At 40.2% G+C, this 25,655-nt stretch overlaps 1 protein-coding gene across 7 annotated transcripts in view; it reads left to right on the top strand.

Annotated features, from left to right (window-relative positions):
* The window catches only part of sorcs2 (sortilin-related VPS10 domain containing receptor 2), a 365,070-nt gene that overhangs the window by 86,645 nt on the left and 252,770 nt on the right, over nt 1–25,655 (top strand). The gene's annotated exons all lie outside the window — the stretch shown is intronic.

The raw sequence follows: 25,655 nt of genomic DNA, 5'->3' as shown, positions 1-25,655 counted from the left end.
TAATTGTTGCACTGTATGAATAATGCTGGGGACTCTCTACTGGACAGCTCATTCAAGAAAGAAAAAATCCTCCAAATCACTGCCAGTTTAGATCCAGTTCACACTGAATTTAGAGAGAGGAGAAGCTGGCCTCCTGCCTGCTGCCATCACTGTCCAAAAACAGGAATTTCCATGAAATTAGCAGTATCCATACAGCTATCTGACCGTGTCTTGTTAGGCATTATCTGTGGGGTGTAACTCAAATCCTTTGTAGCTGTTAGTTTGGGATGGTGCATAGACAACCACATTTCTACGGCCTATAGGCTTTGAAGTCCCAAGGCTGTAGGATCAAATGAGAAAGATAGGGGAGGATGAATGGGTTTGCCGTCTTACCCTGTCAGGTGGTGTTCATCTAGAAGCCAGGTTTCACACGGGGGTAAAGTTAACAACAGTGAGAGGAGAAAAGAATTTCCAGGACAGATGAGTTAATGAACTGAGGTCGTATTATCGCCTGAGTAGGCTTTTCTTGTGACTATAAGCAAAATATACTGGTACCTAGTGGAACACTTTCACTTAATATTTATGACTGACCCAACAATCTTGGATACAAATTAGTCAGTATGATTCATGTATACTCTTAAAAAAAGGACCAAAGTTAGCATTAAGATCCTGCTGTATTTACTAGTAACAGTGATTAATTGTCCTATGATGGCCTTGAATGCTTGACCCCGACACTTCACACACTAACCGTTTTCATTTAGGAATAACTGTTTGACTGTCAGAAAAAGCAGTTTAACAAAATGACCTAAACTCAAGCGCTGCTGCTTACTGACTTTTTGAGACGCTTTTAATTGGATTTGGGGGACAGCTGACAAAAATCAAGAATGACATCCACATTCAATCCTGTTGCACAGAAAGGCAGACATTTTAATTATGGAGATGTCTGGTGTGATGGAACTTGAAGTCAAGTCTTTGATCCACGAAAGTGGTTTGACAGTGGACACAAAGCTAAATTTGTGCCCATTGTATTCAACTTGCTACTGTTTTTGTTACTGATCGGTTAATTTTAGTCACCAAAACTACTTGGTTAGGTGTATATCAGAGTGACAAGGCATTGTGTGACAGACCTGGGACTTGTTCTCCAGGTAACCAAAGCAATGTATAAGATGCCTGAATTGCTATATTGCCTTAATATGTGCTTGCACAATGACAGTAAAGAGCCTTGAATCTTGAATTGAAAACATATGTTCAAATGTTTCTGTGAGACTAGCCTGGTACACTGAATGCTAAAGATCATCCGTGAGTAACCGTGACTTACCAAAACAAAGGCATAAACATGTCGTGATGTGGTTACCTTGGAGAAAACATGGGAAAGACCTCTAAGCCATTGGCTAACTGCACACATTGAGCTGCCTTGCAGTTTTTCTCTAACAGTCAAGACTGTTTTCTTTTAATCAAACAGATAAACAAGTGGTAATCTTGTAGTTTAACAAAAATCCTTATTTTTCTTTGTCTTATTCCTTATATTTATCTTTATATTTATTCTGGAAGACACTGGAGGATTTCTACATGTCTGTCTTTCATTTTGGTATGACTGGCTCAAGGACCCATGCTATAGCATGGCTGATAAAACAGCTCCAAACATCTTGACTCATGAGAATGGCTCTTTGTGAAGGGAGAAGGGAAAAGTGGCAACAGGCATGAATCTTTTACTTGTGTTTCCACAAGTCCACGTGTTAAAATAGAATATTTACTTGTACAAAGATTACTCAGATTCATCCGTGTAAGGCAACGCAAATATCTCTTGGCAACAGGTTGTCTTTCCCTGATTCATTGTCTTTTCATTTTGTTTAGGCCTCGGCCAATAATTGCTTATGTATCAGCAATAATGTCATAATATTTTTCCATTCTCCAGAGTTGCAGTCAGAGTTTTGTACTACTGTGGGTTAGGTGTTTTAGCTCTAAGCAACTAAGGTCTAAATGTGATGTCTGAACATGTGTTTTGAATGTCCACCTTCAAGCCTGTAGATAAAACCAGTTTTCTTTGCCTCCTGCTCGCTGCTCTAATCTCCCTCCAAGAACTCTGAAGCCTTGTTTGTCTTTGTAGTCTTGACACACTTTGACTTTTTGAAAACATGCTTGGTGTTACATACAAAAACTAGCTGAAACATTGGTGAAAGGGTGTAAAGTGTGCGTGTTAGTCCCCATAGGGAAATAGTTCCTCTGCATTTAACCCATTCACCAGTGAAGCAGTGGGCAGCCGCCAGTGCAGCGCCCGGGGAGCAGTGTGTAGGGACGGTACCTTGCTCAGGGGTACCTCAGGGTAGCCGTTCAGTGGAGTCGAACCCCCGACCTTCCGATCATGGGGCCACCACTCAACCTACTGAGCTATCCCTGCCTAACATAATTTCTAAATTCTGCTCATTCTGGCTCTTTTAAAATACTTAAAGTAGCCAGTCAAACGAAAATATGTATTATTATCAGATTGTCAATTCTGGTAAAACACTCATTCCATTACCTTTAAAGCTACTTTTGGCTGCTGCTTAATTTGACAAAGGCTTGCCACAGCACATCACAGTGTTGCATGCTTGATTTGGCAGGGTTTTTTGGATTGGTTTTTTTTACACTGGATGTCCTTCCTGTTGTAACCCTAAAAGAATTTGTGTTTCTTCCCAGGACTCACCCATGGATTGTTGCTCATAAGGCAAATGTGGAAACCACAACACTATGGAGTCAGGTGCAAATCAAAATGTTTAGTGCGTTAATTTCAAGATATGAACATGAATTAAATAGCTAGCTACTGGAAGCACCGATGACCCTATATAATGTAAAAAAAATTCTACTCCATCACTCAGCTTTTAATATTTTTCAGTCCTGGTCTCTAAAGCGTTTGACAATGGCGGACGGTGTAGAGAATGCAAGGCAATACATAAACCCACGATATATTCCCACTCAGTCTTGCTCAAGGACACCAAAACAGGATATGTAAGGTCTTCTACCATGTATTATTTATTTATTTATTCATTTATTTATTTTTTACATCAGGTAGAGCTTCAGAGCAAACAGAAAGAAAGGCGCTTGGAGATTAGGCAAAGATGTGAGGATTTTGCCAGTGCATTACCAAACAACGTGACGACTGCAGGCTGACAGAACTCATCTTTAGACTCTGTGTTGCTCTGAGTGGAGCCATGAAAAACTCAGTAAACCTTTTTGATCCTCACACTGAAGGAGCAGATGTGCACTTCACTTTTTTGGCTTTGAATACTCCGTGCAAGTGTTTCTTATTTTTAGATGATACGTAGAACTTCACATGTTGGGCAGAGTCTGTCCTCTGTTTGTGATCTGGTGGCGACTATGTGTTACAATGTGATATTTTGGTCAGATTATGAGTGAATTCATGTTTATACAAAAACAAATAAAAGGAGGATACATACTACAATTGCTCTTGTTGCACACTGGTTCAAACACTGGCTGTTTAAAGCTTCACCTCTTAAAGCTACTGCTTATGGGACTGCAGCTCACACTAGTCAAATGCAAGCATTTTTACCCTCAGTTTTGCTTTAAAATATATTTAGCCCCAACTAAACTTTTACTACTTTATTTCCTAAAATAAATATTTAATTGCACTTTAAAAACCCATGTTGATCACATTTTCACTTTCTCATCCATTACTCTAAAATGATCTAACCCAGGATACCAATATGTAATCCATGTCCTCCTATGCTCATCACACACTCCCATAAACACGGTTTTGGTGTTAGAGTGGAGGGGGTATTTATAATTCATGCCATCTTCACACATCTTTTGAAGAGGCGAAGAAGGCTGGTAGCCATCGTGCTGGGGGGCTTCACTGTTTCATTATGGATGAATAGATCGTCTGACAGCCTGGCACTTCTATGTACAGTACATCAAGCACACCATGGTTTCACAAACACAACTGCTGACAGCATGTGCATCATGTACTGCTCAGTTGTCAGATATGCACAACTGTCTTATCAACTATAACCACAGAGCCAGTTTTAATAGATGATGTTCAATTTTAAAATTAATAAATAAATATGGAAAACATCAGTTCAGCCAAAATTTAATTTTTTTGTGTAATATTGTAGATGTGTATGGATTTCTTTGTTTCTCTTTTTATTCATTTTCACTTCTAAGAGTATATTATAATGTATGTGGTTTCCAGTACTCTTTAAAGAAAAGTAAGAGGAGCTAATAAACAACCTTATAGTAAACTACCTTACTAACCTTTGCAAATGATCAATTAACTGTTTTACAGCTAGTGTTACAAAAATTTTTAAGATAAAAGACAAATGGAGATTAGCCTATAATTAGCTTCACAGCTACAGTGATGGCTTTTTAAGTAATAGTTTAATTACTGACACCTTGAAGGCCTGTGATAGATAATGGAGATAGATTCATCATGAAGGTAAGATAAAAGATAAGATTAAAACATTAACAAATTTTATTTGTAATGAAATTCATGATGTCATTACAAGGTATGGTTAAACACAACCCTGACCCTTTGTCAGCTTGGCTACAGAGCTGGAAAGAATGGGGATGTCTAGGACAGAGGGCGATGGATTCTTTGACCACATTTTAACACAATATCGGGGAGTGAAAAGGAAATAGAAGAATGCATGAGGAATGCAGACGAAGTGTATTGCTGCCAGTTCTTAAGAACAAGAGTGATGTGCAGTGGTGTTGTAAGTAAAAGAGGGATAACAATGATGAGCCATATGATGAAGCTATGAAAAAGCAAGGTTAAGAAGAGTAGTGACAGTCAGTGAGCAGCATTATAGCTTCATGCACTACAGAACAATACAGATGCAATGTTTTTGGTTTAAGACTGTTGATGGAGACACCTAGAGGACAGCAACACTGTCTTGAGGTGTGCGGTAGCAATGATTCAAGGTGGGAGTGCAATTACACCTCTGAGCTGCTTCCTGCTTGCAGTGGTGATTGGCAGATAAACAGATGAGGTCAGGCTGAAGTCTCTGTGGACTATGAGGTTCATAGATGACATTGTGAATTGTAGCGAGGTGGCAGCGCTGAAGATATTAAGATTTCCACTAGGAGTGAACATGATGGAGAGGATTATAAAAGAGTATATCAGAAGGACAGCTCAGGGTGACCAGTTTAGAGACAAAGTTAGTGAAGCAAATTATGGACTTCTATAAATTTAAACAGCTACCTTGTGACTAACAGTAATGTCAAGATGGGCTGAAGCCATCTTTTTTATACACTCCGTCAATGCCCTGGAATAAGCAGGGAAAGTCTTGCAAGAATTGGAAATCCTACAGGTGCTGAAGCATCTGCTCGTATTGTTGGATATGCAAGCAGGTGGTTTTAAAGTTGTGGCTGATCAAAGCAGTGAACAGTAACATAGAGAGGCAAGTAGAGAGTACAGAGGCAGTGAAACCAGCGATAAATCCATACAGCTAATTGTGTATCTTTGTTTTAATTTGACTCAGTGTTTTGAAGTTGTTGCTTTGAGGCTTTTTTAGTCCAGGGGTAGCATCACAGCTCTAGCTCACTTCCCACTTTGATGCCTCCTTAATCAGTTTGTTTCAGAAGCGGAGTGTGTGTGTGTGTGTGCAACCTTACACACACGCACAGTCATTCCACCATTACAAATGTGTTGATGATTAGCTCTCCCTGGGGTCCAGATCACATTTCCCCAAACTAAACCATGAGAGAGCCACAAAGTAGAAACACACGCTTTTGGGCTTAATCAAGACAGCATGTTTCATTTTCCTTGTCCTTCTCTTTCCTTCTTTAACTCATCCTCCCCTCCCCTCACTTCAACTTTATTTATTTTAGATTAATTCAGAACATTTTATTTCTTTCCCTTCTGTCTCTTTGTTCTCTCTGTGTTTCTGCCTCCGTCCAGATGGTCAGGGGTGGTGTAAATACTTAATCGAGGCTAGAGCATCGTCTTCCCTTCATCCCTACACACTTCACCTCCACCACCTCATCACCTCCCTCTTTCATGAATATTTCACAGCCTGGAGAGAAAGACAAAGAGAGGGAGAGAAGGAAAAAGACAGAGGTCTGCTGGTTACTTAAGATGGTAAGCAGACAGTCTGTTCTCTAAACACAAGTGGTTCGGACCAGAAAACAGCTCTCTGGGGTCTTACCAATGTCCTGAGAGGATCTAGATCTGTATAAAACTTATTGAAACATTAAGATAAACAAAGAAATCTTAAACCATACTAAAGATTTAGAAACATTCTGATTAAATTACTTGATGAAAGAGTGTAAAGAAGGTATGGCACGACATAGAAAAGCCATCTCTATAGGACGAGACTCGACTCCCATCTGCATCTAAAGGACAAAGGTCACTTTTTCGAGGATGCCAATGTTCACATTTTGGACAGAGAAGACAGATAGTTTGAAAGAGGAGTGAAAGAAGGCATCTATGTCCACTGTGAACAACCATCTTTGAACAGAAGTGGTGGCTTACGACACCAACTGTCTGCCATCTAAAATCAAGTTTTGAGATCCCTTCCCAGACGCTTTAACTCAGTTCTTGGGTCATTTGACCTTAGTAGATCACATGATAGCGTGGGGATAGTCTTAATAAAAATATTAAATGCGACTCTTGCTGTACTGTTGGAATTTGCACCACTGAAACAGGCTGAACCAATTAAAGCAATTATTTGGAAGATTTTTGAAACCCAAACACAAAATACACTCATGACAGCAGCTAGCAATGTGGGATAGGAAAGCAATGAGAAAGTAAGCACTGATTGCACTGTGTTCTGTTTTTATTCAGCACATAATCATTTCTGCAACATTTCACAAGTGCAACACTTACAAATGAATCTCAGTGAAATACTCTGAAAATGGATAGACAGTATATTCTAGGAACTCATTCTTGTTTTACACATACTCATGTGTGACCCCCTCATTCATTCGACCTGTAATTTTTTTATGCTCTTCTGATATGAAACCAAAACACAAGCCATTACCAAAAGGCACCAATCACTGCTAACTTTCTTCTCCAAAGTTAGCAGTGATTTTCCCCTAAAAAGTGAACATATAAGCATTTGTTTTGCATATGAAACATCATCAGACAAATTATAATTGTAAGAGTAAGTAATATTAAGCACTTTAAACAAAAGGTCATACTCTTTCTACCATTTATTGAAATTTGTTGGTAATAAGCAACAAATACACTGTAAAATAACATTTAAAGTTTGGGGTGCGATGCTTACAAAACAAGCAGAATATGGACGCGGGGCTTAGTAGATGGAGATGGATGGAAAGGATGGTGGAGAAAACCTCACTATCTGATTGGTCCTGCAACGTGGCCATGTATAGCACATTATACCATACAGTCTTTGTTAGTGGGAAATAAATAAATATACATCATGCAGTTTTTCCACCTTTCACCCACCAAACTCCCCATCAAAGAAGGGCTTAATGACTGACTCTTTTTTTGTGGGAAATCATTCAATTCAATTCAATTTTATTTATACAGCGCCAAATCACAACAACAGTCACCTTTAAGGTGCTTTATATTATAAGTGGATTAACACTTTGAGAAAAAACAATAATGCATAGAGAGAAAAACCCACCAATCATATGACCCCCTATAAGCAAGCACTTTGGCGATAGTGGGAAGGAAAAACTTCCTTTTAACAGGAAGAAACCTCCAGCAGAACCAGGCTCAGGGAGGGGCGGCCATCTGCTTCGACCAGTTGAGGTGAGAGAAGGAAGATAGGATTAAAGACATGCTGTGGAAGAGAGACAGAGATTAATAACAAGTATGATTCGAAGCAGAGGTCTACATCATGATACAGTTTTGTCAGTTTTATTATGTTTATGTAAGATCTGAGTTTCCTAGCCCTGCAAGATGTCACCTGACATTAAAAAATGAAATATAATTGCAGAATGTAAAACTTTTAACAAGACATGGATTTCAAAGTTGGTTTTGTTGTTGTTGTTTTTTTTACTGATATCAGAGGTAAATGTGATTAGTTGGGGAGAGCACATTGTTCTGTTTATAAACTTTAATTTTAACCACCATTATGTGACTAAACATGCAGAGTAACACAAAAACTTAACTGAGCCAAAGTAAATGTGCACATGTGAACTATTGCTAGCAAAGCTGCGTAAGCAACAAGGATTTCTTAGCAAGCATTACACATCCAGGGATGGAGCAGTCATCCCAGCTTTGTGATTTCCCCAAAAATCACAATAACAAGTAAACTTTTCTCAAAGTGTTAATCCACTTTTTCAAGTAAAAAAAAAAAAAGAGGATTCTTTTCACTGAATACAAAAAACACTACAAATGGAGTAATTAAACAACAACAAGATTAGCAATAGCACTTTGTATAAAGTTGAAAGTCTATGACGTTTTGCAGAAGCATGCAATTTTTTGTTCACAAATGGTTTTTGGAATTTTGATTAATTAGTTTTTTAACTATGTCTGTTTTGTTTTTCATTGTCTGATTGTAACATCTACTCTAATAAGTAGCACTTAATGAAGAAATAAAAATACTACTGAGCAGAACTGATTTTAATTTATTGGTGCAGTGCCAACACTTTCAGTTTCTCATGTGGCCCTTTGGGAAAATTAACTGCCCACGCCTCTATTACATGTATGTTATGCACGTTTCCACATGTTTTTGGCATATGCATGGGTAGCAGTCAGATCATTTTCACACTGCTGCAGCTGAGCAGGGCCATGAGCCTAACCATCTGGAAAACGTTTCCCATTTCCTCAAACATTCTTCCTGCAATGAATACATGTCCACAACTGCACACAGCTGGAAGAGAGCAGGAGAGAGGGAAAATGTGAGAGTTCATAGCCAGAGAGTTCAAGGCTGTCATACAATCATTCTTTCTTTGTCACCGCTATCTGCCTTCCATTTGTTATCTTTCTGCTAAAAGGACACTCTGAATTCTGGATCACATACGGTAGAATAATGCACATCAAACCTGTTTAACCTTTTGCATTTGGTGCTCAAAATATAGATAGCTTTGTCTACTTTTTATTCTCTTTATGAAGTAACTGTCCTATCTTTTTAATGTACCCGTCTTTGTTAGGACATTACAGGGAAAAAAGTATTCAGTCACTTAAAACGCAAATCTAGCGGCTGCCGTTAAAGAAAAGTACATGCAAGCAGGGTGTCATGCACGCAAGGCTTTATCCTCACAAGCAAGGCGTGTCGGGGTAAAGCCAAAGTTTCAGTTGAAAAATATTTTGTTTTGCATGATCAGCAGGGTGTGGAGAAGTTAGCTGGAAATTATCTGGAAGTACACACTCTTGTTTAAACATGTACACACACAAACAAAGTCTAAGATGTATACAGCAGAAAACAGAAACTGATCCTTTAGTTTGTACCTGGAGCAGGTTTGCTCTCTCAGCTGACGACAGACACAGTGACACCGCAATGAAAAACAATCACACAGCCTACAAGTTTGGTATTTTTTCCCCACCAAAACTGCTTCTGGAATGAAATGACAGGTGTGTGTGTGAATGTGTGTGATAATGGCTGGCGGTTTGCTCTAATCTAATAAAAGCAGTTGATGTACTTGGATGGGTTTTGATTGTGTAACTACAGTATAAAGCTGAAACTCCCCATTTGGCCAATGGTAGTCAGTGCTAAGTAGCTTTGAGTGTTGTAAACCAACACCTTGTACCATAATTACTGTACAATACAAGGGTGCGTGAATGATTTGGTTAAGTGGGAATGAAGGTGAAGAAAGTTGGGACTTTAGAGGAAGGACTGTGGTCTTGAATGTTTCATTTATTATGGAGAATCCAGATTTCCTGTTGACACAGCACTGTTCTACTTTTATTGGCATAAAAAGACAACATAAGGTCCAAAATAATATTTCCTATTGAAGCTCAAAAAATGGTTCAAGGAACATGTTTTTGCTTACAAGCTACTTTAAACAAGTGTGTGTCATTCTATGCACTTTAACTGTTTACTCAGTTGTGAAACACGTGACTGACAGGGGTATTCGCTAGGATTGCTGCAAGCTGTGAAATAAGACTGTCATCATAAAGGTTTTCATGTTTTAGTACCTTTTTTTAGAAGATTTGAAAAAGAAAACGCGTGTGTCAGAACAAGGATTCATCTAAAAGCTGCAGGACAGTCGCTCTCCAGGACTGGAGTTGGACACCCCTGTCCTAATACATCAAGTAGTCCATTTGTAGCCAAATTAGACGATACTAAAGGCATTGTAAGAGAGACTTGGTACTCAAAAAGTCTTCTTCTTATTCCAGCTGCTCCATTTAGGGGTCACCACAGCAAGTGGTCTGCCTTTTCCTCACCTTATCACCAGTCCTCTTCTGTCACACAAACTCTCTGCTTGTCCTGCTTCACTACATGGACCTCTTCTGAGGTCTTCCTGTTATCCTCCTGCCTGTCAGCTCCCTCTTCAACCTTATCTCTCTAACTTTGTTTCCAAACCGCTCGCCATGAGCTGTCCCTCTGATATACTCATTGTCCGTTCTGGTCAGTCCCTGTGAAAATCTTAATATCTTTAAGGTTCTCACTGACAAACGTCAGTGAGTTACTCCACCTCTGTCTTTTTGTCAGCAAACCATACATCATTGCAGGTCTCAGTACCATCTTGTAAACGTCCTTTTCACTCCTGCTGGTATCCTTCTCTCACAATTCACCCCTGACGTTCACCTCAATCCACTCCACCCTGCCTGCACTCCTCTCTTGTGCACTCTCCATAGTTTTGGATGTTTTAACCCAAGTATTTAAACTCATCTACCTTCACTAGCTCTACTCACTCCATGTTCACCTTTCCACATGCTTCCCTCTCATTGACAAACTTACTGACTTCATTTCTCTTCTCCAGTGCCTATCTCAGAGTATTCATTTAATACCTGCTTCAAGCCTGTCCTTTTAGCTTAGCAATTAGGAGTTAATCAAATTGTTTTAATACCAACAGGAATGCTCGGTAAAGCAACAGCCTATTCTCAGTACCAGAGCATCCAATACTGTTGGTGCAACAGTGCTGTCAGCATCTCAGAGAGACACACAAGATGGCTTTTATTATTGTTGTGATACACCAGGTTATGGCAACAGCAGGCTCTACCTCAGAACCTCTTAAATATAGAGATGGTTATTGAGGACATTTAAATACACTAGCTAGCTAAAAAAGTCAGTTTTCAACATGCAGGGTTATAACTGTACAGAGACATATTGTAACCCATACCCCGATCTTTTCCTAATTTGAATCAATAAGTTTAACTTAGCTGTTTTAGGTTTCTAAACCAAAGACAAAAAATAAAAATTAAATTAAAGTCAGCAAAACAAAACACAGTACAAAACAAAAGCTTCCAACCTGGCCGAGAAACTTAAGCTAGCACCCTCCTAAGCCTTATCTTAATACTGACTTCAGGTTTGGGGTTTGTTTTAAGAGAAGTTGTAAATTTTCACTATAACCACAACATACTCTAAGTAATAAATAAAGTAATAAATAATCAGTATTAATATCCTTTTGTCCTAATTATTTTCTCTGGAATCATAAGAGCATCAATTTATGTACAGAAGGCAGTGGACCCTGGGCACCTGCAACAAATCTCTAAAGCTGAAGCTGAGAACAAAGAAGAGAAGTTGAAGACTGTGTCCTCACAAAGCCTGACATTTCACAGGAGGTGGAATTCTTTCACCAGGCACACACACACACACACACACACACACACACACACACACACACACACACACACACACACACACACACACACACACACACACACACACACTGTCACACCAGAGTGGGCAAACTCTTTTATCTGAATAGCCTTGGCATTCCCCATCTCTCCATCATCAGTAGCAGTTTAGTGGTCACACAGAGCTCTTCATAAAGTTTATTTATGACCTGGCCATCATCAGAACAATGAGCCTTTCAATAACAAGGCACGGATAATTACCATAAAACAATGGACATTACTGCCTTAATGATGTTGTTAAGATATGCGCACTGCAACCATTGTATGAGCTTCTGATGTGAAGTTGTGGGCCTGACCGAGGATGCAGGCAGGAGGGTTAGGCACTTTTTCTAAGCATGCATGATGAAGTGAAATGTTGAATGGTGGTTCTGTGAAGTATGAGAAGAGTGCTGAGTCAAGAAATTACATAACATCTTTAGAGGGCACCTGATTTATTCAAATAAATGAAATGTTTCAAGTGTTTGATTCTGTTCATCTGGACAGTGACTTCTTCAGTCTCAGCTGACTGCAGGTTTCTGCATTCAGCAAATGAGCTGGGAGGTCAGTTCCTTGATCATCAATATGCAAATTCTCATGACCATTGATCAACAACCACTGATCAAAGCTTTTTCTGTTCCAACCATCCACGCGCTTCCGCTCGTCCATTTCAGAGCTATTTGCTAACTAGCGAACAAGTTGCTAAACTAACAGCTGCTGGAACTTATAGCTGGCCAGTTATCAGCTGACTAAGGTACTCACCTGTGAAAACCAATGATGGCTGAGGAAGTTAAGGAAATTAAAAGGTCGCTTGACTTCCTTCAAATTGCTTGACAGTGACAAAGAGGAATATAAAATGGATGTTGTGGCCAACAGCTTTAAATAATTCTTTCTTGTTGTTGACCAAATTTAGCAAGAAAAATCACTGATCCTGGGCTAACAGAGGGAAATCTGGATACTTTGATAGGTAGAAATGTTTTCTCAGTGTTCCGTGTGGCTATGAATGAAAAGGAAATTTTCAAATCTGATAATAAGAAATCTTAAGATTGTAATGATATTTGTATGTCTATAAAGGTCACTGAGGGCATTAAAAAAACCTTTACAAACATTTTTAATCTATTATTTCAAGCCTTTGTATTTCCTGACAAAATGAAAACAGTAAAAACTATACCACAGCTCAAATCTGGCAACAGACACCACTTTGCAAACTACAAGCATGTTTCTTTAATACTTCAGTTTTCAAAAACCCTTGAAAACCTGTTTTGCAAAAGTATGCCAGTAAGTAAAGGATTGACTCTAAATCACTATTATCATTATTAGACTCAATAGATTACATCACAAACTCAATAGATAAAAACAAACAACAACAAAAAAAACCCCAAAATGTGGTAGACTGTTTGATCCAATAGATCATTATGTATTAATTAAAAAAAATGAAAATAACATCAACTCGACATACGTGTTAACAGTATTAAAACTGACACTGTGTAATATTTTCTGCTCTGCTGAGACATATACTGGAAGAGATGACTACACAAATGAATAGTTTAATTGAAATTTAAAATTTGGCTAACAAATTATCATTAAAATTGAACAAAGCGAATGTTATATGAAAATAGCAAATTAAATTCACATGGAAACAATGTTTAAAAATGTATTTATTTATTCATGTTTTGAGGTAAAAACATGGAGTTGTAAGAATATGATAATATTGTTATCGTTGTCCATGTTTATATTTATAAGTAAGCTGGATAAATAATACATGATGACTTATGGGCAAGGGGTGGGATTAAATAAGTGTGACTCCTTTTTACATATGGAGACTAAATCAGCAACGCTGGTGCTAGAATCTGGGGTATTTTTGCTTTATTCTTGTATCCTTTTCGTACAAGCTTTAGTACAATTAAAGAAAAATAAAGCTTGTGTTGTTTTTTAGTTCATTGTTTTGATTTAGTCACCACAGCACTGCTTGCCATAGCTTGTGTAAAAGTTCTATAAAAACTATCAATTTTGGCATTAACTGCAGATGAGAACAACCAGCAACTTACTCACTAGTGTCGAGACTTCAGTTCATAATTGTTAGTCTGCCTGCCTATCTCCTACTTATGGTTCTTGCACTTGCTACAATCAGCTGATTTCAGGAGCAAAATAGTGTGACATACTTCAGCTGGATATGGACATTACTTTTATTTTTATTGCACAAAAAGAACTAGAGTGCGAAAGTAAAGTGAAAACGACATCCAGGCAGAAACAACGATATTAAGCTTCTCGCACAGTGGTTCCCAAACTTTTTTTGCTGGGCCCCCGTTTGTTTTACAAGAAAAATGCTCCCCCCCCCGCACAAATACATCCTCCAACCACGAACACCCATATTTTGTTTTCAAACTCCATTGCGATTTCTTTCACACCGGCGTTTCCAATCACAGAAAACGGAGATTTTTTTAAAACTCAGTTTTTGCGTGTACGTGTGGATGAGGAATACGGAGGGGGAACAAATTGTGGCAGGATCAGCCTGGTGTTATTTGTATCCCACGGTAACTTTACTGTATAAAGAGCTAACATCTCCAAAATGTCAGGAGTAGTTAGTCATTACAACAAGTGTTTGTGAACTAAAAATCAAGAATGTGGGATCCTGTTTGTCCGTGATTTGGAGGGCCCAGCGCGTGCTCCCTATGCAGGGGAAACTAATTCTGTTGCGCAGATACCTGCCGTGGCACCTGTGCAGGTGGAGCCAAAGGGAAGATATGCTTCATCATATTTTCTAGTCTTTGGCTTGGAAGGGAGTTAGTTTGGAACCATATTTGGCTTTCGTGGGGGAGCCCTGTCAAAAACCTGTCCATTATGCTAGCAGTGTCCAAGCACTCTTTTTTTCCCACACTTTGCGAACCTCTGTTCTAGCGCAACCCCGTGTGGCTCGTTGCACACATCTGCACAAACAGCATGCTAACGCTAAGCTAGCCAAGGACCCAGAATGATGCTACAGCTGAGTGAATCCTGATCCCAGCCCAGCATTCAGACCCTGAACTTCAACAGGTAACAAATTAACTTCTACCTTTTCTTCACTCTGAAGTCTCTCTGTGTGGGCTTTGTGCTCCTACTTTAATGCTAAGAAAGTGCGTGTATGTGTGCGATATGGATTTGTGTTGGTGTGTGGGACTGTAGCATATAGGGTTATATTGCGAGATGGTAATTATGAGACAATGCTTTTCAGCCCATCTTCCACAGAAATGCAAAAGTAATATAACGAGGAGTAAAACAAACAGCTTTGCTCTTCTTCTGGGTGTAATTAAGTAACATACTGAATTGCTTTTACGGACAGTGTTCTGTGTAATATGTGTAATGTATTAATTGTTTTGTAATAATGTCCCCAACATTGATTACAACTAAGAGGCAAAATATCAGATTAAAATACCAGCATGCAATTAATGGTGGTGAGTCTCAAAGTGGATCCAATGAGAACCCGATAAGAATTCATGTGATGTTGAAAATGGACTAAGAATCACAAAATTATAATCAATTCTAATCCCTAGCTAGATGTCGGCTCGTTTTCCTTTTCAACTTCATAATTAAAAACTTAAAATCTGCAATAACAGTTTTGTTTCGGGTTTTTTGGCTAATTGGAGGTAGCAAAATAAAGTTTATTTGTTCTGTAGTTTAATTCAGGGTTTTTTTTGTGAAAAATGTTTTGCTATTCAAAGTTACAACTTGCCATTGGATTCGAACTGTACAGAAGGTTTTTAAAATGTCTGTAAAGTTTTACAGCAAGTCATCTCGGGCCCTTGGAACATGCTCTGAGGTTCTTGGAGCAGTAAATGTAGCTTCTGTTCCCGAAGACAGTTAGCATGCTGGGCATCTCTCTGTGAAAGTGCTTCAGGGGAAAAGCATTATTACGTAATCTGAGCCAACATTTGTCTGTGCCAAAGAGGTGGCATTTGGTTAGACAGTGCAGCTGTAAAACCTTCCCTAAACTCTGTGGATAGTTCTGATCCAGAGCTTCTGAGCAGGCGAAAGGATACAGGAATGTGTCCAAGCAAAGGGGGCTGATCCACTAAGTAATCTGGCAAGGGCCATAACAGTCACGTGTTCTTTTTAGGTAAAGACCCACTGATGAGGGCCGGTTGAGGGTGGAGGACAGAAGGACAAAAGTTTCATTTACCCATGAACACTTTGAGGCAGTGGGCCTTCTATGTGAGATCCATAGCTGGCTTCAGAGATTAACAGATTGGCGGCCAATTTTACATTTGGCCAGGAACAGAGTGGAAGAGAGAGCAATCAGTGGAAACAAATGTGGGGTGTTACTATTGTTACAGAACTTTGTAAGGGCTATTAGGGTGCTGAAATGACCAGCAGGATACTTTACGATGTGATGAATCTCATCATGCTTCATCAGTCTTATACTTGTTTTTTTTATTCTGATTTTCTCTATGTGTCTCTTTGGATTTAATTAAGGTATTTAGGTGCATTTGAAATAAAAAGTGTAAAATTATCCCTTTTTGTTAATTTTAAAAGGCTTGGATCTCTTGGATCCTTTTTCTGTTCCCTTTTCCCACCGTTTTATTCAGAAAAATGTAATTAAAAAAACACACACATACAGATCGAAATTAAATAATAATAGATTGGATTTATATAGCGCTTTTCAAGGCCACTATTCATTCACACACTGGTGGAAGCAAGCTACAGTTGTAGCCACAGCTGTCCTGCCAAGACTTGCCAAGCAGCTGCCCTGGGGCAGACTGACAGAAGCGAGGCTGCCATAACGCGCCATCGGCCCCTCTGGCCAACACCAGTAGTAAAGTGTCTTAAAGGCTGGTGAGTCTAAAGCAAACAGGAGAAGACAGCTCGGGAAGCTGAGTGAGTTGTGATGAAAAACATAAAAAATAGGGACAATACAGACTAAATAAACACAATCCTAACCCAGAATGGGTATTGCAAGCTAAAATGAACTTAATATAAGGGACAAATTGAAGGAAGTAAAAACACAGAAATGTTATACAAAGGTTATAAATAAATTAAAGAAAATGTAATATAGTTAAATAACATTATAAGTACTGATGGGAAAGAAGAACCGGTGCCCAGTGGGTATGGACATTGGTTTTATTTTTATTGCACAAAAAGGACTAGAGTGCGAAGTAGGAAGGATCATAGGGAAGGATCATAGCGTGATTAGCTTATCCAGAGCAGAAACAACTGTATTATGCTGCTAAAACAAGCAGCATAATGCTGTCTGTGCAAGCAGCTGCACAGACAGCATCATGCTAAGCTAGGCAAGTGGTAGCAAATCGATGAGCAGTCAGGTTGCAGCCTCCGTTTCTACCTGTTCATGTTTCTAACGTAGAAATCAAATCACTTTTATTGTCACATCACATTGCTGGTACACTGGTACAACACCTGTGAGTGAAATTCTTGTGTGCAAGCTTCACAAGCAACGGTGGTGTAAAATATAAGAATAGAGAAAAGAGATTCGTGTTGGTGTGTGAGACCGTAACCTCAGGTTTGTATTGTGAAATTGTAATTATGAGGCCATTTTGCAGAGAAACACATAAATGTAATGTAACCAGTAGTGTAAAAATGTGTTCTCCTGGGAGTAATTAAGTAGCGTACTGCATTATTTTAAAGAAAAGTAATATGTCTAATAATTACTTTTGTTCAGTAATGACCCCAGCACTGATCACAAGAGAAGGGAAGGGAAATACCTCCAACATGCACAAACATGTGACCACACAGCATGCAGTTAATTTGCACAAATGCAAAGTCTTTGGATTTATGCAAATGGTGGTGACTCTCAAAGCAAAGCCAATGGGAACCCAAGGAGAATCGATAAAGAATCAAATCAATAGCTAAATTCTTATCAATTCCCATGCCTACTTATAAGCATGTAGCATTGACAGCTGTGAATGTACTGAATTAAAGGCAGCTCACTGCACTCCATGGATATTCAAAAATCATATTTTAAAGAAAGACGGTATATATTCTCACAAACTCACATCCTGCTTTAACTCTCTAAGGAGTAAGTCATCATTGGTGGGAACCCCAGCCTCAGCCTTAGCTCTCACCCTAACCCTAACTCTAATCCTAGGCAAGCAGAATATGTGATTTTTGGTTTTTATTCAAATTTTCTCACAAGTCTTGGCAGTTGAATAAAGGAAATAGTCATTCTGACAACACACATTAAAAAGTACTCACATTTTTCATATGTCTGCAAAATATAGGGCTGGGATTAGCACCAGTACCTATGACTTAGACCTCAAAAACCTTTTGTTTCAAAACCTTACGACAGGTAACCTCTTTTAGCGGTATTTGATTCTAGTGAGCACATAATGGTCTGTATATTGACCTTTTAAGGTTTTGCAGTTTGTGTTATTATTTTAATGTATATTCACTGCCTTCTACATTAATATATGGTATATTATGCAGTCGATTCTGTGACATTAATTGTAAAATAAGAAAAAACGTAATCCTTGCGCAGTGAACTTTAAAACTAAGAGAGCCGTGGCACTGATAAAACCTTTAATTAATTCTACATAACGGTAGCTGAATACATCTGAGTAGCAAGATGCTTTTTTAGAATATCTGCAGCTTGGAGATGGAGTTTTACTTAACGTACCTTGTGCAACTTGGGATTCTGCAGGAAGTGTGCTTCGATATTGAATTATAAAGTGAGAAGCTCAAAACCCAAGGCTTTGGCATAGAGAGAAAGAATTATTGAGTGAAAAAGTTTAAAAAAAAAATGCTCAGAGAGGTGTGAGGGCGGCGAAGAGACCGGTCTGGTGCATGAGGGCTTTGATAGTGGCAGGAGGAGGGCGGTGTGGTCAGAGATGTTTTCCTTCTCCTCCTACTGACCCCTTGGGGCCCACTTGTCAGTCTCCTTGACACACACACTCTGCCATGCTCACACATGCTACCATATAGCTGGATTTGAAAGCAGGGTGAAAAGCTAAGCAAGACTCAATAAAACACGAACACATACAGTATATGGCCTGTATTCAAGATGGCTGCTCAAGTTGCCAGCATCCTCCCACTCTACTCAGATACACACTACAGGCTGTGAGGTCTGGGCATAGCGCCTGGAGAGGGTGGCTGACTGGACCAGAGGCTGAAATTAGCCAAACGCTGACTACACAGACTTTGTTTCCCAGGAGCCTGAGTTGATAGCTGCCACCCCCTTTACAAACACTCTCCGCTGTCTTTGTAGTAGACAAAGTGCCTGGTCATTGCTGTCACCATGACTACTACAGTAACTCTGAAAAACAACAACAACAACAACATCAGCAGTGCTCCGGCATACCATGTTTAATACTTTCATTTAAATGCCGTCAGCTGTGTAAATACAGAGTGCGAAATCAAAATTGCATCTGACAAGAGATTTAATTATATTTGACTGCTGGGCCATGTTTTTTATTCTTCTTTTGGCCAGACAATCTAAGCGACTTATGATTGCTGCTTACGTTCATTCACCTCACCTGCCGTTTTTCCTGGGCAAATTAAACCACATGACTTTGACTCATACCCTGAGAATGTGAAAAGCTCACCAGGGAGAAAAAAAAGCACACTACCTTACATAAAATGACTAAGATAACTTAACAAGATTTTGCACTGAAGGGAGTGAGCTTTTAATCTAGCTGGAGCTTCTTAGCAGCTTTTCTCATTGGCACCCAAGCGGGGGAAGAGTTTTGAATGGTTAAATGGTGTTTTAATTAAAGCTGCATTTGGCCCAGCTTACGGCGTGAGATGGTCTCCTCATCCTCCCACTGTGATTTTCCCTTCTGTTCTTATGCCGACCACGACACTTTGCAGAAAATATTCCTCTTAATAGCAAATTTTTCCAATTGTCACAAAACAGACAGATATACTAGTTTGCAGAGTTATGCTTTTATGCACCTAAGTGTCTTTTAGCAATATAGCATGTGTTCATATGCATGGGCATACCACTGTTAGCCACTGTTACAGTTTCAATGATATACGTGTATGTTAGATTTTCCACATTTGGTCATTCTAGAGTAATTCCATATGCTTCCATTTTTTTTTAAAGTTTTTACATTAGATATAGAAAAGAACAAACACATATTTTGAACTAATCATTAACATTTTACTATATTTCACTAGTTTATTTCATCTCCTTCTGTTGTGATTACACAGAAGTGGCACGTTATACTGAAAAACTGTTTCTCACTTTGTAAAGTTATCCTATGATCAGAAGTTTTTGGTGGGTTGCACTTAATACTAATTAGTAAGTAAGTAAAACTGTGACAATAATGACAATGATATTAAAATGTTTTAAATATTACCGTAATGAGTAGAAAAGCCAAGTACAAAGCCTAACTAATTTGAAAACAACAATACATGCCCAATCTTCATCTACTTGATGAGGATCTAGATCAAGAATGTCAAATTCATTTTATACTGTGGGCCACATACAGCCAACTTTGACCTTAACTGGACCAGCAAAACCCCTCTTTCTGTTAGTGTAAGAAAAAGTTTAACTACACATGGAATAAGGATAAGGAAAAAGAAGTCCTTTTTTAACAACACAGTTTTTCTGCATAATAAAGAGATGCTGCTGTAGTTAATAGATGAAATCAGTCAGCATGACTCTTTGAGTTTAAATTTGTCATGACCAGGATGGCCGATGTTTTTGAGGAGCAGACCCAAAAGCAGAAATCATAAGGGACAGAACTGAAGTTAAACAAAAAGCGAGCCTTTTATTCTGGCTGTTAGAAAAACGGAGAAACAAAATGGCAGTGGCGAAAACTAAATTATAACCTAAACTGGATGGCTAGCCAAGCTAGACTTGGAAAAGTCTACATACAAACGTTAAACATAAACATGAACATGAGAAAACCGAGACTTGAGATCACATGAATTCCAGGAATCATGTTCCTGGAATTCATGTCATCTCAAGCATTCATGTCAAGCATTTTAAAAGTTGTACCGCAGAGTGGTCTGGGGTTTGAGAGATGGCTTGACAAATTAACCAAGTACCTTTGAATTGTCTGTTTTAGTCATGTTAATCTCTGCATTTCCCTAGTACTCTACTCTGACAATGCCTTCCATTTGTAAAACACGTTGTGTACTGTAGTTACCAGTCAGACACAAAATTCATGCTGGTGTCTTTAATGTGTGATCAAGAAAAGTATCAAAAAAGATCCTGGCTCACAAAAGAAAGCTTCTCTGCAATTTAGTTTAAATGTCTGTAAAAGCAAAAAATCAGCAGGCACAGCAAGTGAACAATGACTTCTTTTAATAACAAACTAGATGTGAGAAAAATGGATAAATGTGTGAGCCACATTATTATGGCTAGTTATAATATTTGGTCTCATCAGTGCATTGTGCGGCAGTCTTCTGAGGTGTGAGGTGAACTAACATGGTAATTAAATGTGCATGACTTATACTCACAAATGAACAAAAATGGACACCTGCCTTTTTATCAGGTATTAGTGTTTGGACTTTGCTACTCTGTCTCATCAAAAGATAGATTCTACCTATTGTGCTCAGGCCTTTATGAAGGAATGAGTCAGAGTTTGTGTAGTGAATAATCTAACATTGATGAAATGAGGTTGCAATGATCTGGAAGTACAGAAGAATCCACACTAGTATCCATGTGTTCCACATATTTTTTTTAAGAATATGTTGCATAACCTAAAGAACTGATATTTATTGCTTTCACTGAAAGTGTGTCTCAAAGTATGACTCACCTCCGCATTTTTTGCATATCTCAACCTGCATTTATAAGCCAATGACAGTTTGTGGGAGATGAGATAGATGAAGTGGGCTTTCAAGGGGAATAACACTGCATTAGATGGCTGAATACCAAACAGAAGATAAAGGCTTATGTGACTAAATTATCAGAGTGCTTTGATTAGCCTCTGACAAATGATAAGCCAATTATGATGCCTGCTAACGATACAGTTTTTACCTGCTGTATAAATCCCAATATATATGTTTATTAGCTGGATTAAGGCCTGTGTTTTACCACTGGCACCATCAGTAAGTTTTAACTTTAAAGAATAGCTAGCAGTCAGATAGGATGGCACTAAAGACAGATTTATGTGATGTTATATAAGACCTCCTCACAAAATGTTTCCATGTCTTAGATGGGTCTATGTTCAAGGACAAGGGTCCATTGATCCCCATACATTCAAATTCAAATTCAAATTTTATTTGTCACGTACACAGTCATACACAGTACGATATGTAGTGAAATGCTTGGACAACTGCTCGTGACCTAAAGAAAACAAAAAAGGAAAAGGCTATGAATAAGATAAGAAATAAATATGAAAAATTAAAAAGGGTAAATTTAACTAGGAGGGAATAAAATATAAATTAAGGTTAAAAATGAAATAACTGTACAACACAAATTAGAATGAAGGGTCAATTTAACTGGGAAAGAATAAGATAAAATATATAAATTAAAGTTGAAAATAAAATAACTGTACAACAAAATACACAATATAGAACTATATAAGAATGTATGAAGAAATATAAATAAATATATACACAATAACAGCAGCTGTACAAGTATTAACTGGAAATGAAGAATATAATGTCCAGTGTTGTGCAATCCACATTATGTCTTGTGCAGTGCAAATATGCTTAAAGTGATTTAAGTGATGAAGTGAAAACAATGTCCAGAATGTCCAGTGTGTGTGTGTAAGAACTATATGTGTGGGTCAGTACTGTGTGGTGGTGTGATTGAGAGACTGTATCGCCTGCGGGAAGAAGCTCCTCCTCAGTCTCTCTGTGTTGGTCTTCAGGAAGCGGAATTGCTTTCCTGACCTCAACAGAGAGAACAGTCCGTTGTTGGGATGGCTGAGGTCCTTCACGATCTTCCTGGCCTTGGTCCAGCACCGCCTGCTGTAGATTGAGTGCAGGTCAGGGAGCTCGGAGCGGATGGTGCGCTCAGCTGATCGCACAACCCTCTGTAGAGCTCGTCTGTTTTGCATGGTGCTGTTCCCGAACCAGGTTAAGATGTTTCCCGTCAGGATGCTCTCTATGGTGCACGAGTAAAAGTTCCTGAGCACCTTGGAGGGCAGTTGGAAGTCTCTCAAGCGTCTGAGGTGGTAGAGACGCTGACGGGCCTTTTTCACCACTGGTGTTGATGTGACAGGACCATGACAGGTCCTGCCTGATGTGAACTCCGAGGTATTTGAAGCTGTCCACTCTCTCCACTGGGCACTCGTTGATGACGGGGGTCTGGTAGTTCCTCTCCTGCTTAGTGCTGAAGTCCACTATCAGCTCCTTTGTCTTACTGACGTTTAGAAGGAGGTTGTTCCTCTGGCACCAGTTCTCCAGATTCCTAATCTCCTTCAGGTAGGCCGTCTCGTTGTTATCAGAGATCAGGCCCACCACGACGGTGTCGTCAGCAAACTCGATGATGGTGGTGGAGCTGGTAGTGGCCACACAGTCATATGTGTACAAAGAGTACAGCAGGGGGCTCAGAACACACCCCTGGGGGGCTCCAGTGCTGAGAGTGGTGGAGGCTGAGACATGTCCGCCCATCCTTACTGCCTGTGGTCTGCCAGTTAGGAAGTTGGAGATCCACTGACACATAGATGAGCTGAGTCCCAGATGCTCCAGCTTGGTGGTGAGTGTGGAGGGAATTATGGTGTTAAATGCAGAGCTGTAGTCTATGAAGAGCATTTTAACATAATTCCCCCTTCTAGTGTCCAAGTGAGTGAGTGATGTGTGGAGGAGATGAGAGATGGCATCGTCTGTGGAGCGATTTGGACGGTAAGCGAACTGTAGTGGGTCTGGTAGTGAAGAAATGATGAAGTCTCTGACCAGGCGTTCAAAACACTTCATCACTACTGAGGTGAGGGCTACAGGGCGATAGTCACTGAGAGAAGCAGGGTGGGGTTTCTTCGGGACAGGAACAATGATGGACTCTTTGAAGCATGTGGGGATCACCGACTGAGATAAAGAGATGTTGAATATCTCAGTGAACACAGGAGCTAGCTGGTATGCGCAGTCTCTTAGGATACGACCTGGGATGCCGTCTGGTCCTGCTGCTTTCCTGGTGTTCACTCTTTTGAAGGCTCTCCTTACTTCATGCTCGGAGATGACGAGCACGTTTCCGGTGCTGGCAGCATCTTCCTGTCTGCAGCCGTTAGCGCCGCTAGCACTAGCATTGTTGGAGTCCTTAGCTGCAGCCTCGAAGCGAGCATAGAAAGTGTTCAGCTCGTCTGCCAGAGTCACGGCCGCGTTCGTCATACCGGTTGTTGGTGCTTTATAGTCCGTTATTGTCCTTAGTCCCCGCCACAGGCTCCTAGGTGTCACTCTGTTGGAGTTGTGACTCTAGTTTCCTCCCGTAGCGCTGCTTCGCCTCTTTCACCGCCCTCCGCACGTTATATGACGCGGCTTTGTACGGGTCCATGTCCCCCGTCGTGAGTCCCGTGTTGTAGGCAGCGGTGTGGGATCTCAGAGCGTCGCGGATGGTTTTATCCACCCACGGCTTCTGGTTGGGAAACGTTGTGATAGTCTTTGTCTCCACGGTATCATCCGCTAGTTTCCCGATGAATCCCACAACCGCTTCCGTAAACACGTTGACATCATCATCGGAGCTGTTTCTGAACATGCCCCAGTCTGCGTCATCGAGTGTGTCCTGTAACGCGGCCACCGATTGATCCGTCCAGTGCGCGACCTTCCTCTGAACCGGAACTTCCTGTTTCAGCCTTTGTTTGTATTTTGGCATGAGGAAGATGGCGGCGTGATCAGATTTGCCAAACGGAGGGCGGGATTGTGCCTTGTAGCCGTCCTTGACCGTAGTGTAGCAGTGGTCCAGTGTCCTTTCACCTCTGGTGGGGCAGGTGATGTGTTGATAAAAGTTCGGCGCTGCGCGTTTGAGGTTGGCGCTATTAAAGTCCCCCGTCACAATAAGCGCAGCGTCCCGGTGTTGTGTCTGGTGCTGTGTGAGTGCCTCATGCAGCTCGCATAAGGCGGTGGCCGTGTCCGCTTGTGGTGGAATATAAACGGCACTTATAATGACCGATGTAAATTCCCGAGGTAGATAAAAAGGACGACACATGATGGACAGTAGTTCCAGATTTGGTGTGCAGGAGCGTGTGAGAGGAACAACGTTCGCACTGTTGCACCAGTTGTTGTTCACCATTAAACACATGCCGCCTCCCCTTGACTTCCCCGAGTCCCATGTCCTGTCCATGCGGTGAACCGAGAAGAACTCGGCCGGCTGGATGGCGTGGTCCGGCACCGCTGGGTTTAGCCATGTCTCGGTGAAGCAGAGGAGATTGCAGTCCCGAATGTCTCTCTGGAACTTTACCCTGGCCCTGAGGTCGTCAAGCTTGTTCTCCAGTGACTGGACGTTGGCGAGCAGGATGCTAGGCAGAGGTGTGCGGTGTGCACGAGCTCTCAGCCTGTTCCTGACGCCGGCTTGCTTCCCTCTAGGCCGCCGCCGCTTCCCTTTGTTCTCCCTCAAGATCTCACTCGGCCAGCTCGGATCCGGAGTTAAAAACTTCGAATTGTGAGTACATTGTATACCAATAGAAACAAGAGTGTCACTGTCATACCTAATGTACCCAATGGTGATGATTTTGCCGATTTAGAAACGCTGAAAACTAACTTAAAAAACAAAAACAAAGAAAAAGTGGTCAGAGCAGTCGTGACGGCAGCCGACCTCACCGGCGCCATATTCATTATATTAAGGCATTATTGAATTTGTGTCCTTTCTGCTTAGTGCTTCAAGAGGAATCATGTTCTGGAATGAAGATATCTCATTCTTGGAGGGTCAAATAGTACCATTCTGTCAAAACTGCTCGTCTTCAGAGATACTTGCAAGATGTCCTTTGGTGTCAGTGCTGTGACACCTGATATGGCAAAAGAGACTGAGCTCCCTCACTACTAGTCAGAAATGGATGCTTGCGATGGTCCCATGGCATACCATTTATACAGAGGGCAGCAGGGGCATGGAATAGTTTAACTCAATCAATATATAATATCAATTTTTTTCCAGACCAAGCACTTTTTGGAGCCTCATCTTGAA

Source organism: Simochromis diagramma, unplaced genomic scaffold (assembly GCF_900408965.1).
Source record: "Simochromis diagramma unplaced genomic scaffold, fSimDia1.1 OVJJ01000317.1, whole genome shotgun sequence".
Taxonomy (NCBI): Eukaryota; Metazoa; Chordata; class Actinopteri; order Cichliformes; family Cichlidae; genus Simochromis; species Simochromis diagramma.
This window is presented reverse-complemented; position numbering and strand designations above follow the sequence as displayed.